This window comes from Ornithorhynchus anatinus, chromosome 2 (assembly GCF_004115215.2).
Source record: "Ornithorhynchus anatinus isolate Pmale09 chromosome 2, mOrnAna1.pri.v4, whole genome shotgun sequence".
Classification (NCBI taxonomy): domain Eukaryota; kingdom Metazoa; phylum Chordata; class Mammalia; order Monotremata; family Ornithorhynchidae; genus Ornithorhynchus; species Ornithorhynchus anatinus.
This window is the reverse complement of record NC_041729.1, coordinates 123,927,996-123,944,919: the sequence shown is the minus strand read 5'-3', so window position 1 is coordinate 123,944,919 and position 16,924 is coordinate 123,927,996.

Below are 16,924 nucleotides of genomic sequence, written 5' to 3'. Positions count from 1 at the left end.
GATAAAATCAGAAAAAATGCATTTACATATTTACTTGAATTCTGAGGATGCTTATAAATAAATGCATAAATAGCAGTTGAGATAGTGAAGGAAAACTTAAGGATGATTCCAGAGATGGGAAAATATGTTTTTTTGGCAGATTTGGAAGGAAGATGAGGATGAAGTTCTAGGCCAAGGTAACAGAGTCAAAATAGATCAAGACAAAAGAGTTGAGAATGTGGCATGAATAGGACATTATCTTGTGAGAAATGAAGATTATGATGTGGGTAATGGAACTAAAGTACAAAATGGAAATGACTGATAGAGCCTAAAATCAATGATGGTTGATCTGTTTCCTCTGTTTTCCCTCTCCAGACCATACTTTCTCTTCTTCCAAGATTGTTTTTCTAATGTCATTATGCACATCACCTCACTTTTCAAAAATCTCCGTTGTTTTCTCCATCATGCCAACATCAAAGCAGATACTCCAGACCATTGGCTTTAAAGCATTCAATCAGCTCTCTTCCTCATATTTATTCACTCTTTTCCTACTACAAGTTCTCAAGCTAAGAGACTGACCTCATATTTGTTTCTCTCACCACCAACTATTTTCTTGCTCATGTTTCTGACCTCGAAAGCCTTTGTCAGAGTCATTAATTAACACCAAGCCACTCAGGTAACTTCAACTTTCAAAGATTTCTACAAAGCTACTTTCCATTATTGCCACTCAGTGATAATGAGTCTCTTGAAAATTTGACTTCAGCTCCATGCCATTATGAGCATCCAGAACACTCCAAGGACTTCAATTCACTAAAGAATTGTGTGGAATTTTTTGTTATTCCCACTTAAGGTCCATAAAAGAACTAATGTCAGCATTCCCAGAAACTATTAACCTCTCCCTTTTGTATATAAAGTTGGTACCTGTCATTCATTCATTCAATTATATTTCTGAGTGCTTACAGTGTGCAGAGCACTGTTTTAAGCACTTGTTATGTAAAATTTGGCAGCAGATAGAAACAGTCCCTGAGACAACTTTAAAAGATTTAAAATAGTTTGTGATAATAGGTTAAAAAATAGGTCAGTATTTATTCTACAAGGGAAAATAAGTGAAATAGTCTAGTCAGATTTAAGGACTCCTGCAGCACAACACAGAGAACAAAACTATACACAATTCTCTTGCAAATAATGTTATCTTTCTAATGAATGAGTTATTGGTTTCCTCTTTGTGCTTTAACTGGGATAGTCAACTTCCCTGGTTCTTCCTCTTTCCCTTCTCATAGTCAGTATTCTCTTTGTTCTAATTCCTTCTATCTCACTGAAGTTGTGCTGTACCATTGATATTGACTGAATGCAAATTCCATTTCAGGGCTTACAAATTGGAACCTTGCTGTCTATTTTGATTTGACCATGTGTTCAGGTTTTTTGAGGGGTTTTTTTTAATGTTATTTGTTAAGTACTTACTCTGTACCAGGCACTGTACTAAGCTCTGGGGTAGATCTAAGCAAATCATGTTGGACACGGTTCATGTCTCATGTGGGGTTCACAGTCCTAATCCCCATTTTACAGAGAAAATAACTGAGGCCCACAGCAGGCAAGTGCCAAAGCTGGCAATAGAACCCACGTCCTTCCTACTCCCAGGCCCACATGCTTTTCCACTAGGCAACACTGCTTCTTGTTAACTGTCCTTGGATAAGTCAAAACTAGACTTGACTATTGATTAGTTCATTAGACTGTTTCTGTGCAATTCCTGCTATTCCAATTACCAGTGGCTATTTTTGTACTGATTGCTTTGTTATCTGTCCTTTTGTATAAGACAGGATAAACAATGGAAAAGATCTCTCATTTGGGCAACAAGTTGTGGAAAAATCAGCAGAATTTAGCAGTAGATTGAGTGTGAGAATGGAAAAACAGTGAGGAGTCATAGATGACAGTATGGTATGGGGCTCTGAGAGATTAATAATAATTTTATCTGTAAAGATGGGAGAGTTAGGAAGTGGGGAATGTGTTTCAGATCTAGCCTTCTCCATTGGAGGCAATATATCATAACTTCGATCAGCTTAAGGAGGACTAATTGTTGCATGAATCGACCTGACAATTTTGCATACTAGCAGTGATGAATGAAATTAGTTCTTCTCTGAAATATTTAGTATCCTTTTCCACCTTTTGCGGTCAAGAAATAATCATTTAGTATGTATCGTAAGGACACATTCCTTATGGTAAATTTGATTTTTTTTAATTTTTATTTTTTAAGGGCATGTCTATTGAACGAACTTTAATATATTTAGGTGAAGTGAAGGAAACAGGAAAGAATCTCTGGCTTGTGGGAAAAATAGTCATTCCCTTGTCCGGTGCTGCTAATTTTTTTTTATTTGCTTATGCAGTTTAAAATCTGCTGCAGGTCAGCCACCTGTCCCCTTGATATAGTACAAAGATAATAAACAAAGAATTTTTGTTGGTCAGTTTTGCAGGATATTATGTGTGTGGAAGAAAATAATTTGATTTTCCTTCCAATTCAAAGTCTAAGAAAGAATGCATCAGGAGATAGAAGTTGAATATCACAGTATAAGGGTTTTGGAGCAGAAGGACTTCAGGTTTCGATCAGCTTTCAAAATGACTTGATAGGAGAATTAAATAGTATGACCTTAAATACTTAAGTGCAACTAGATTCCAAGCTAAGCTAAATTGAATCTAATTTTCCACCTTCTGGGACTATTTGGTGCAGGATGGCCTAAGCAAAAATGAACTAAAAGAAGAAAGCTATTCAGCCCTAAATACTGTATGCTACAATAAAGCATATTTGAATAAATTTGTGATTCTTCCTTTCTCTTTGGAAGCTTCATGGGCAGAATTTATAACTAAAGGTAATTGCCAAACCAGAAAACTGAGGGACTGCTGTCAATTAATTACAATGCTTTTTTCTTTTTATATTGCTGGGTCAATTCTGGTTCTTCATCGTGGACTGTGTGGGTTCTATTTCTCCATTCCTACTGCTTGCTGAACCGCTGTTAAATGGAGCAGATTTATGTGCTGAGAATAGAACTCATAGTCATTTTTACAGCACATATTATTGCATTGTTTCATCAAATAAAAAAAAGGGAAAGGATCTTGAAATGATGTCAGCTTGTAATAACTAAGGAGTAATTAATTATAATTTCTATATTTTAGAACAATTATGACTATACACAGAGTAGTAAAATTTGTCATTCTACAAGTCCACATTTTCTATAAATAAATAAAAATTCAGTATTTTTCAATTACTTCAATTATTCAAACTAAAAAAATAATGCAATAGATGTATAGGAAGCTCTCAGATTTTTATTTCCCTATTAATTGTAAAAGAAAAAATAACATTTAAAAGTAGTTTTAAGTTTCTAAGACGTCTATGGATTTTTGTCCTTGGTTTAAAATTTAAAATTGAGCTAATTTTAAAAGACATTTTTATGAACTGTAGTATTGTTCATTAACACATCAATATATTTCCACCCACACCTTGTTCCTTCTCAGTCACATGGCTGATTCAGATATATTTTCATCTTTCATTGTTCTCCTTAAATTGTTTTGATCATGGATCTCTTTGTTAATCTGCCTTTTTTCAATACAGTGCTAGAAGCATGTTTGATAACTTGAACTGTGGTCTAGATTTGATGGATTCTAAGATACATTTTAGAGTTACAACTTATATTAGTAGAAAGTCACTTAGTTGCTTTTGAAGCTTGATTCAAATACAGATATTTAATTCAATAGCATTCCTTGAGCTTTGCTTTGTGAAAAACACTGTATTAGGTACTTATGAGACTACAATAAAATAGAAGACACAATACCTGCCTTCAAGGAATTTACAGTCTAATGGGGGAATATTTTTAAGTAATAATGTTGTAGCAAATTCAATTATTTTCTTGTCATTAACAATCTTTAGGTAAGTTCAGAACATCATCAGAATTTCCTAAAGTTTGACTATGACTTTTCAAGTTGAGATATAGTAATGACCACATTTAGACCTTCCGTGTAAAAGTGAAGTAACCTTAATTTTAAATGTGGAATTTACAATAAGTAGATGGTGTTCTCTTCTGTTAGCAATCCAAATTAAAAAGCAGCAAAAGCCTGCTTGTTTGGTATTTTTAAGGCTAAATCACACCACTAAAAGAACAAAACAAAAAAAAAAGTTACAAAATGTCAATGATAGTGATTGAAGCAATGTTTAAATAAGACATATTTTAAACATGTCAGCATTTGACTGTTGCAGTAAATTTTAAATTCAATTGTTTGGAATACCCAATATCCTGTGATTAAGAGAACTTTAGTTTGCAGTGCTATCAACTTGGCCAATGTTGCTAATATTAAATACCATTTTTAAGAGGCTGAATCATTTACTCATCATCCACAGTATTTACTTCAGTGGATAAGAGATTGAGAAATAAAAATAAAAGATTTCAAGGATGAATGAATGAAAATTGGTAAAATGGCAAGATAATCCAGATTTGAAGAATGAAAGGACTATTCCTTTTTAAGAAAGGGGATTTCAAAAATGTGTGAAAAAATACATAAATGTTTGCTATTTAAAACATGAATGTGCATGTTCTCATTAGTGCTTTGAAGAAGTTGACAATTTTTTTGAACGCTTGGTGGTGTTCTTATTGTTTTAAATAGGATGATTTTTAAGAAGAAAATGGTATGCAAATATATACACCATTAGAAATGGCAAAAATTAAATTGTATAAACATAAATAAATGTTATTGTTTATATTAAAACTAATTTTAAAATATCAGTAGTGAATGACATAAGTATTATTATAAACTTAGTTTTAATATAAACAATATTAAGATACATGCATTTCTCATAATTTTTTTCTGTCTTTCATTGGATTTTCAGGCTTCAATATTTAAGGCTTAGTGTAGTGGGTTTTTTATTATTTTGAATAATAATTTGACTACTGAAGAGCAGTTTTAAACTACACACACTGTCCTTGCAGGGTAGTCAGGCTTCTAAATTCTTGATGTAGTTTCTCAACTCCATAAACAACCTGGTGCATTCAGTCAATTACTATTAGCCCAGACAATGGAACACATTTGCTCTAGTTGATTGAGTAGGTTGTCATGAGACTCATCACAAAATCTTAAGACTTGCCAAAAATCTCACAAAAAAGTCCCCAAATTCCACACAGTCACTTGCTTTATAGTTAAAATAGTGAAGGAGAAGAGCTTAACTGAACAACTCAACCTGGTACTTGGGCAAAATGCATATCCAGAGAAATAACAGCAGTTCTGACTGAGGTGTTGGAATCTCATACTTCTCTAACTGTATCCATTAAGGATACTGTTGTTTTGAACAATGACTTGTTGATCAAGTGAAGTACTTCAGGATGACCCGATGAGCAGCTGCCATATTTCATTGCCTCGTATACTGTTTAATTAGTATATACTATGTAGTCGTCAGCCTAGCAACAAGGGAACAGAGCTGGGGAAAAGGGAGGTGGAACATTCCATGATCACCATTATTGCTATACTCCTCTTCCTCCTGCAGCAGTCTCTCTATACTCCTCCAATGATCCAACAATCTGCTGCCCCCGCACATCCATTTTGTCCCTCAGAGGGACAACATTGGCACCAGAACTACCCCTCCTGGAGCGAACAGCAGCTCTCCATATCTAATTGTTTGCAGCTTTCCAAACCCATCTGATGCATAAGGAGGCATGGGAATGAGCTCTCTCATAGCAGACAGCAACTCTCCTCATTTATCCTGGTGGAAGCAAGGGAACAATCCTTCCTAGAGCCAGAAGTCTTGGGGAGGCGGTAACAGGGACAGCTATTGATTTTGATATCTCAGAAATAGTTTCTCTCAGTGTCTGAGTCCCATTATGACCTCACTGAATGGGAAGATTGAAGACTGACAGATGTGCTAATCAGTATTTCAGATTTATGTACAGGAAACAGTCAATCTGTGGTATCTATTAAACACTTACTCTGTGTAGAGCATGGTACTAAGTGCTTGGAAGAGTACTATGTAACAGAATTGGTAGACACATTTCCTGCCCACAGTGAGCTTATATAAAAATATTCAGAGAATATAGCTCCTGAGCATATTGTAAAATCAAACCCTTCAACTGAATGGGGACAAATGGATAAGGGAACCCAAGCATGTCTGTAATCGAAACAGACATAGTAAATGCAATGTGTACCTGCATCATGTACCACTCTAACCTAACCATACCGACATCTTGCCTTTGGCCTGGAATGCCCTCTATCCTCATATCTGACAGACAATTACTCTCCTCCCCTTTAAAGCCTTATTGAAGGCATACCTCCACCAAGAGGCCTTTCCTGACTAAGCCCTCCTTTCCTCTTATCTCACTCCCTGCAACATCACCCTGACTTGCTCCCTTTATTCCACTCCCCAGTCCCACAGCAATTATGTACATACTTGTAATTCATTTATTTATATTAATGTCTGTCTCCTCCTCTAGACTGGGAGCTTATTGTAGGCAGGGAATGTGTCCATTTATTGTTTTATTGTACTCTCCAAGCCCTTAATATAGTGTTCTGCCAACAATAAGGGCTCAATAAATATGATTGAATGAATGATTGCATGAATAGATGAATAGGAAAATGGATTGATGGTAAGATCCTCATGGGCAGGGACCAACTCTCCCAAGCACATAGAAAGTGCTGCACACTGCTAGCACTCAAAAAATAGTAATGATAGATTGTCTGATTATTAAACAATATTGAAGAGGTGAAGTTGCTTTATTTCACACTTCACTGTGGAAGGAATTCTTGGCCTGATTATCAGAAAAAGACTAAGTCACAAGCCACCACCCAATATACTTCTGATTCTCTGTTCTCTGGTTATAAGGCACTAGAATAGAAAGATGCTGAAACTGAAAAATGGATGACAAGAGGATGACAGTGCCTGCCTGGTGAATTGAAATGATACACTTTAGACAAGAAGACACATGAAATACCAGCTAGACTCACTACCGAAAGAGCTAGTGTACTACAGACAATGATTCCTGGGTTTGAAAAACTGTCTTACCACCAAATGCTCAGCAAATCAGAGATAGTCTGATTTATTTTTGTCTTTAGGAATAGAACAGATGAATGGACAGCCCTGCAAGCAAGGAAAGGCCCAAAGGGAATATAGCTTCTAACTGGATGACAGACTCCATATCTACCCAGTGAGTTTAGGGCTGTGAAACATAGACTGAACTCCACAGCCACCTTTTACCCCTTGAATAATATCACAAAAAACAGCATATTTAAATACAAAAGACATATCAACCTTATGACAGATACTAAGAAGATACAACTTCTGCTTAATAGGCAAAAACAAGAGAAGATGAAATGTCTTACAGTAGCAAGACTGAAATGTCATTACTCTCAATTTTCTTAAATCTGTTTCTGGCTTATGGTGTTAGATTTTTCATTCAAATCCAGCATTCAGGCATTTATTTCAAGAAGAGGCTTTGGTCATGTGAGGCTGCAGAAATCTGAGTAATGTCCCTGGATGAAACGTTTGCCTATCAAATTTTTCATGAATGTCAAAACTACAGGAGTTTTTGGAAATCTGCCTGCACTTTCATCAACTTAAGGATGATCTCTGATAATGAGGACATGGCTAATGTATATTGTTTAGGGAAAAAGAAAGGATATTTCATGCACCCAATAAGATATTTCACATCAAATATAGCCATTTAAATCTATGGATTTGAAATATACTTTTTGCTGCCTTCCTAGAAAAAAGCTAATGTTTAAATATGAAGTTATCATCCCTTTCAGCTGCAAAAAAGGTCTTCATAACTTAATCGGTGCAAGCCTGTTACATACTAAGCCGTCATCCAATAGACTTTAACAATGGTAGTACCACAATTGTACATATTAGAGAGGAGTTATAATTGGAATAAAAGAGCAAATTGAATATTGGCACTATTGGGCAAGTAAATCCAAACAGTCTCCTTGATATATATATATTTATATGTACATATCTGTGTGTATGTGCATGTATATATATCACACACACATATGCACATATATATGCATACACACATATGTATATATATGTTACATCTTTAACAACTATAACAAGAAAAAATAGACTTTTCTATCAGCAAAAAGGAAGATAACAGGGAATAGAGCTCTATACTTGAAATTGCCAGAATATTTAGATTTATAGAAGTGGTATTTCCAGAAATACTCCTGTTAATTCAGTAACCATGTCTCAGATTATTTATGCATTTATTAGTGCACCAGTACTGTCTTTGATTCAGCAGACAGTCCATGACTCTGGGAAGCAGGAGACCTGCAAGTAGTGAAATTCTTGCTAAATCTATAGTAACAGTAGTGAATGTTTCTGACTGAAGAATGCAAGATAGAAGTAAACAGTGGCAATCCTGAAAAGAAAAATTGGCTAATGTGGGTTGCAAAGACTTTATTGACAACAAAGGCAAATGCCTGCTGGGGTATGATAATCGGCACAGCCTCAGAACTATGCTCTATTCAAAAAATAGTTCCTGTAGGGAAAAAAAACTACAACAAAACAATGACCTCTGTGCTGTGTTTTGTGCCCTTTCAAGATGCCACATCCCTATGCCATGTGTGTTCATGGCTTTTTGTGTCCCAGAGGAAAATGAATAACAGGGACAGGAGAGTGCAAGTGGCACTTGCTGCACAGGCCATTATCTCTATAATCTATTCCTTAATACTGGTGAAGTGTACTGGTTGGTTTGGGAATTATAGCCGCTTGATACCAATTTGACCAGTAGAGCCACCCGGAAGAGTTCACATTTGAATTTTTATTTCTATGAAGTGAAAGTGATTTCTCTTTCTTAGAACCTCTCGGTCACAACATCAAATATAGCCAAAATACTCACCTATAATTTATTGATGAGGAAATGGTAATATTGCTGCTGATACTACCCTACTAGCAGAAAGTGAAGATTTGAAGAGCTTATTATTAAAAGTTAAGAAACAGAGCAAAAAGATGGGCCTACATTTGAATGTCAAGACAACAAAGATTGTGACAACCGGAAGTTTTAACACAATTGTAGTGGATGGAGAGAAGATTGAAATAGTTGACAATTTTTCTCTCCTGGAATCGATAATAATAAATGAACTAGTAGTCAAGAAATATGCCCAAAATTAATGTGAGGAAGACTTGCTATGAGGAGCCTGGAAAAAGTCATGAAATCTGCTGATTTAACAATTGCCACCAAAATATAAATCGTCAGTTCTATGGTGTTTCCAGTGACAGTGTATGTATCTGAAAGCTGAACAGTGAAAGAGCAGGATAGAAAAAGTCTTCTTACAGGAGAAGACTCTAATTCTAGGAAAAGTCGAGGGAAAATGTAGAAGAGGGAGACCAGCAGCAAGATGAATAGAAATCTTAATGATAATGGAAGAATCATTAGAAAGGTTACGTATTAAGGCAGAAGACAGAAGTTCTGCTTTTTCACTGTTCATCTTTCAGATCCATAACTGTCACTAGAAACACCATAGAATTGACAATTTGTATTTTTGTTGCAAGTGTTAAATCAACAGATTTCCTGACTTTTTCCAGGTTCTTCATAGCAAAATATCTTCATAGAGTAAGTATAAATTGGATATGACTTGATGGCATCTGATAGTAACAATAGTTCATTGAGTGCAAAATTCTGTGCCATCTGAGTAAAAATACAGTTCCTTCCTTCAATCATTCAGGAACCAATTCCCTACTTATAATATTGTTCTCATTAGAAAATCAGTTTTGACTAAAAATATTTCAACTTTGAAATTCAATTTTCAGGAACAAATCAAGTCTGAGGACTTCCTACACCCTTTATTTTCATTTTAAAGTAACAACAACATAAACTTATTCCAAAGGTGGTGTAAAGGATAGTTGTTCTGTTCAAACAATCAACAGTATTAGTGCCTGGAAGGGATAGAGGGAGAAGACCCCACCCTCAAGAAAGAAGTAGACATTAAACTTCATTACAAGTAAGGTAAGCAACAATGATAGTTGTGTTTGTTAAATGCTTTCTTTGTTCCAAGCACTGCACTAAGCACTAGGGAGGTACAATACAAGCAGATCAGACACATTCCCTATCCCACATGATAGGCTAAAGGGAAGGGAGACTGTTCTTTAACGGCATTTCCCAGTGGGTAGAGCACAGGCCTAGATCCATCATTTGTCTGCTGTGCGACCTTGGGCAAGTCACTTAACTTTTCTGTGCTTCAGGTACCTCATCTGTAAAACAGGGATTAACACTGTGAGCCCCACGTGGGACAGGGACTGTGTCCAACCTGATCAGCTTATATCTACCTTAGCATTTAGAACAGTGCTTGACATATAGTAAGTGCTTAACAAATATCCTTATCATTATTATTATTAATTTCCCATTTAATCATCATTTTACAGATTAGGCAACTGAGGCACACATGATTAAGTGGTTTATCCATGGTCATGCAGAATGCAAGTAGCACAGCTGGAACTAGAACTTGGGTCTCCACAAGACCACATGAACTTTTATATTTCTTTCATTTTAATCACCCTGATACCATAATTTTCCAGCTAGATTTAGGGCACAGAAGACAAATCATTGTCCATAAACAACGAATCACAAAATGAGCAAGAGATGTTGAGTTGGAAGTCTTATTTCCCAGTTTTGTTTGTATTATAAATGATGAATTGAGCTTTCTTTAGGGTTCTTCTTTCCTGCTGCCCTCCCTTTCTTTTCTTTTGTGATCTAATCTGCCATCCGGATGTAAAATTGAAAATTGAAAAATTATTTTGAACTGCTAAAGTAATACATGAAACTATGAACTGTGGAACTAGAGTCAGTGCATTTTAGATACTGATAGTCTGGAGCTTTATTGGCAATATTAATGAAAAATTATATTCTACAAATGTTTTTTCATAGGTTTCAATGCCAGTCACCCTAGAATGCCTAAGAGAAACTATAATGAAAAAATATTTTAATGTAGAGAGAAATAAACTGTAAAAACTTGTAAGGGAGTCTTTATTAATTCACTCATTCAGTCAATAGTATTTATTGAGCACTTACTATGTGCACAGCACTGTACTAAGCACTTGGAATGTACAAATTGGCAACAGATAGAGACAGTCCCTGCCCTTTGATGGGCTTACAGTCTAATCGGGGAAGACAGGCAGACAAGAACAATGGCAATAGTCAAGGGGAAAAACATCTCATAAAAACAATGGCAAATAAATAGAATCAGGGTGATGTACATCTCATTAAACAAAATAAATAGGGTGATGAAGATATATACAGTTGAGCAGACAAGTACAGTGCTGATGGGATGGGACGGGAAAGGGGGAGGAGGAGAGGGAAAGGGGGGAGAAGAAGGTTTAGCTGTGGAGAGGTGAAAGGGGGGGAGAGGGAGCAGAGGGAAAAAGGGGGGAGCTCAGTCGGGGAAGGCCTCTTGGAGGAGGTGAGCTTTAAGTAGGAATTTGAAGAGAGAAGAGAATTAGATTGTCGGAGGTGAGGTGGGAGGGCATTCCAGGACCACGGGAGGATGTGGCCCAGGGGTCGACGGCGGGATAGGTGAGACCAAGGGACGGTGAGGAGGTGGGCAGCAGAGGAGCGGAGTGTGTGGGCTGGGCAGTAGAAAGAGAGAAGGGAGGAGAGGTAGGAAGGGGCAAGGTGATGGAGAGCCTTGAAACCTAGAGTGAGGAGTTTTTGTTTTGAGTGGAGGTTGATAGGCAACCACTGGAGGTTTTTAAGAAGGGGAGTGTCATGCCCAGGGCATTTCTGCAGGAAGATGAGCTGGGCAGCAGAATGAAGAATAGACTGGAGCGGGGTGAGAGAGGAGGAAGGGAGATCAGAGAGAAGGCTGACACAGTAGTCTAGTCGGGATATTATGAGAGCCTGTAGCAGTAAGGTAGCTGTTTAGGTGGAGAGGAAAGGGCAGATCTTGGCGATATTATAAAGGTGAGACCGGCAGGTCTTGGTAACGACTTGGATGTGTGGGGTGAACGAGAGAGACGAGTCAAAGATGACACCGAGATGACACCGACTTTATAAACCCAAAACCTGAATGCAACTTCTCTTTGTCTTCATCTCTTTGCCTTAATTCTTTGTGGGCTTGTAGGAATACATTTGCATATCTCTAAGCCTGTTTTTCTTCATCTTTCTTGATTTCCCTTTTCTTTAGTCATTTTCCCCTGTAATTTATTTTTCTACCAAAGACCTTACAACCACATTTGCCAGCCATCTCACTTTGTATTAATCGAAAACAATGCAGTGGACTTGGGATGGTTCGATGAAAGATGCAACTTTTAATTATTGGTTGCTTAGTTGTAGCTGAAGCAGGTAATTTGAAAATTAATAAGTTAGTATCAGAAATAGAGATGAATCTTCCCATCCATATATGATCTATTTTAAATACATATTTACTTTTGAGGTTTGGAAGTTTGAGGTGTTTCTGTAAACTAATTAGTTTGAGCATATTCATCTGTAAACCTCTGAATTGATTTCCCAAACTACAAAAGAACTATACACTACTTACACCTTTGAACACCCTATGGTCATAGAAGTACTTACTCCTAAGTTGACCATAGTCTCAAATTCAAACCACAGGTGTTGATACTTGCAGGGAAGTCATTCTATCCACTTTAAAGGCATAGTTTTGGAAGGAGGAAGGGTCTGTGTTCCTGAGCTGAAGCAGCTGGGAAAATAGGCAGATAGTTGGGTTGACTATTTTCACTTTCTCTCTGTTTCTCTGCTGTCAGCACAGTGTGATGGACTGACACAGCATGGGGGAGTTAGTAGACAGCAAAACAGTAGGAGAAAGGCAGCTGGCTCACCCACATGGCAGTTTCAGTAACAACTGGGAGCCAAGAGTTTCCTTGAGGAATTAGGTGTCCCACAGATTGCAACCAAAACCTGGACTACCCTACTCAAGAGAGAGTTGTAGCTGGTTGCATCTCTCAGTTGTCAGAGTGATGAGTACTTTCATAAAAACACAAGAAAGACACTGAGTACAGTGCAAGTCTGATCCCACTGAATAAAGAATACAGTGGAAGTTTACGTTCAAAAAGACTAACTGTCCAGTTGACATACTGTTCATACTCTGTGTACAAATAGCTGTAAAACCTAAATCAAAATTGTATCCCATTCTATCCAGTTATTTTGGAAAGCTTAGAAGTTATACTGGTGAAATTCAGCAGGATCTCTCAGAATCAGTCCATTTATGTGTTTCCATTTTACATCATGTGCAAAAAGAAGATGCTAAGAGATCAAAGATTATCCTTGGGAAATAAGAGACATAGTTTCAAGAAGATAAGTTAAACTGTGGTTCAGGCTTGTACTCATTTTTTTTTCATTATCCTCATACAACACAAGTCCCCTATGAATCTCATTGAGAGAAGAAGGGGAAAAGGCTGAAAATGAATACATTAATCAATTTTAAAAGCCCTAATCATGGTTCTGTGAACTAAGCAAGCTATTGTAGCAGGTATTTTAATGTCAAATCTAAACTTTTAATTTTAACTTTTAATGTAATTATTCATTTTCATTTGATTTTACGAAGATATCCTCATGAAATGAATGTAGCAAAATGTTAATAGTCCTAGAAGTTAAAAAGTATTTAGTTTTTATGAAATTTCTGCCAAGGTATAGTGAAAGGGAAGAAAGTAGTACTTGTAATTTCTACAGTCTTCTCTCTGTTACTGTCTCCCTATCTCTCTCTTTCTTCTCCTTATCTAACTGGAACAGCCACCTTATTTTATGTGTTCTTAGCACTGTATGTAGACTGATAATAACATCCAGCATGGCCACTCTTGCTCTTAAATCTAACACCAGATAGGAAGTAGCTAATGTAGATTCTTCTGCCTTCACCTGCTCATTCTGAATTATAGCTTTAAAATATCAGTATAATCTCTCCTTAGTCACTCATACTTTATATCAGTAAGACCAGAATTTTCTCCATACACTATTGCTTAGCCAGTGACATTCTCTGAAGGTAAAGCCACACAGTGTCTAAGCAGAGCATAAAAATGGAGTCAGGTTATCTTAGTAGCAGTCTGAGCGATCACAACAAATAAAGCATACTGCAAAAATAGATAAGAAATTTAGTCTAATATGACTTTAGACCCTAATTCCTCCTTCACCTTTCCATACAAGACTACCTTCCTGGTGTAAATAGTCAGAGAAAACAAAGTATTTTGGGCACACATGCCAGAGACTTTCAAACAGTGATCAGAATATTTTCCAGTAATAAAGGGTGGATCAGGAATTAACACTTTTAACTGTTTAAGCACCTTTGCTTTTTATGATTGTCATAAAGCTGAAATTTTTATAAAACATAGAGTTGCAGCATTTCAGTTACATTTATTTGTCTTCAAGTACCTTTCTACTCATTAGGCCTATCTATGGTAATGAATCTGATGTCAGTTACAATGATTAGAAGTAGAATTCAAAATTGTTACCAAAAAGACCTAAAAAAAATTAGGATTTAGGCTAATTTCATTCAGGTTTTGTTGTTAAACCTGGCACATAATTGACTGTTGGATTTGAGGTAGAACCCTCCCTTTAATTATATATAATGAAATAATGACAGTTCTACCTAAATCTACAACCTAAATTCCTGATCTCTCTCCCTCACTGCAGTATCATATTTCCTCCTGTAGTCAAGCCATCTCTCCTTGGATGTCCTCCCATCATGCCAAACCTAACACCTCTAAAACAGAACTTTTTATCTTAGAGAAGCAACGAGGCTTAGTGGAAAGAGCATGGGCTTAATAGCCAGAGGACATGGGTTCTAATCCTGGTTCTGCCACTTGTCTGCCATTTGTCTGTTAAGAAACTTAACTTTTCTGTGCCTCAGTTATCTTATCTGTAAAATGGGGATTCAAAGTGTAAGAACCACGTGAGACAACCTGATTACCCTGTATCTACCCCAGTGCTTAGAACAGTGCTTGGCATATAATAAGCACTTAACAAATACCATAATTATTATTATTATTATTTCCACCCAAACCCAGTGCTCCCCATGACTTTCCCATCACTGTAGATGGCACCACCTTCCTTCCTGCCTCGCAAGCCCATAATCTTAGTATTATCCTTGACCCCTCTCTCTTGTTCAACCCACATATTCAATCCATCACTAAATCCTGTCAGTCTGACCTTCACGAAGTCACCAAAATCTGCCCTTTCCTCTCCATCCAAACTGCTAGCATGTTAATCCAATCACTTATCCTATGTTAATCCAATCCCACCTTGATTACTGTATCAGCCTCCTTGCTGACCTCCCAGCATCTCCCTACTCCTCATCTTCCCTCCCAAGCCCAGTCCTCTCCCATACTTCTCTATCACCGTGGATGGTACACCATCCTTCCCGTCTCTCAGGCCCGCAACCTCGGTGTCATCTTTGACTTGTCTCTCTCGTTCATCCCACACAACCGATCCAATACCAAGACCTGCCGGTCTCACCTTTATAATATCACCAAGATCCACCCTATCCTCTCCACCCAAACAGCTACCTTACTGCTACAGGCTCTTGTAATATCCCAGCTAGACTACTGTGTCAGCCTTCTCTCTGATCTCCCTTCCTCCTTTCTCGCCCCGCTCCAGTCTATTCTTCACTCCACTGCCCGGCTCATCTTCCTGCAGAAACGCTCTGGGCATGTCACTCCCCTTCTTAAAAACCTCCAGTGGTTGCCTATCAACCTCTGCACAAAACAAAAATTCTCACTCTAAGCTTCAAGGCTCTCCATCACCTTGCCCCCTCCTACCTCTCCTCCCTTCTTTCTTCCTACTGCCCACCCCGCATGCTCCGCTCCTCTGCCGCCCAACTCCTCACCGTCCTTCGGTCTCTCCTATCTCGCCATCGACCCCTGGGCCACGTCCTCCCGCGGTCCTGGAATACCCTCCCTCCTCACCTCCCCCAAACTAATTATCTTCCCCTCTTCAAAACCCTACTTAAAGCTCACCTCCTCCAAGAGGCCTTCCCAGACTGAGCTCCCCTTTTCCCTCTGCTCCCTCTACCCCCCCTTCACCTCTCCTCAGCTAAACCCTCTTCTTCCCCCTTTCCCTCTGTTCCTCCCCCTCTCCCGTTCCATCCCCTCAGCACTGTCTTGTCTGCTCAACTTTATATATCTTCATTACCCTATTTATTTTGTTAATGAGATGTACATCACCTTGATTCTATTTGTTTGCTATTGTTTTAATGAGATGTTCTTTCCCTTGAGTTTATTTATTGCCATTGTTCTTGTCTGCCTGTCTCCCCCGTTTAGACTGTAAGCACGTCAAAGGGCAGGGACTGGCTCTATGTGTTGCCGATTTGTACATTCCAAGCGCTTAGTAGAGTGCTCTGCACATAGCAAGCACTCAATAAATATTATTGAATGAATGAATGAATGAATGAATTCAGCGCTTGGGAAAGTACAGTACAGCAATAAAGAGAGACAATCCCAGCCCACAGTGAGCTCTGAATGTGAGAGGTGAGTTGAGGCTAATACTAAGGTTGTGGACTTGTAAAAGAAAAAAGATTACGGTGTTGTCTATAGTCATGGGGAAGTCAGGGTTTTGGTGGGAAGAGTTTTGGTGGGAAGATGAAGATTTGTACACTCCAAGCGCTTAGTACAGTGGTCTGCACATAGAAAGCTCTCAATAAATACTATTTAATGAATGAAAAAGAGTTCTGTTTTGGTAATATTAATTTTGAGGTGTCCATGGAACAATCCAAGTACAGGTGTCCTGAAGGCAGGAGGAAATACAAGACTGCAGAGAAGGAGAATGGTCTGGATGTATAGATCTGTAAAATATCCTCATAAAGATGGTATGTGAAGCCATGAAAGTGAATGAGTTTTCCAAAGGAGAATGTGTACATGGAGAATAGAAAGGGTGTTGAGAGACACCTACAGTTTGGTGATGAGAGTCAAGGGGAAGCCTGCAAAAGAAACTGCGACTGAGTGGCCAGAGAGGTAGGAAGGGGATCCGGGAATGGAGAGTAT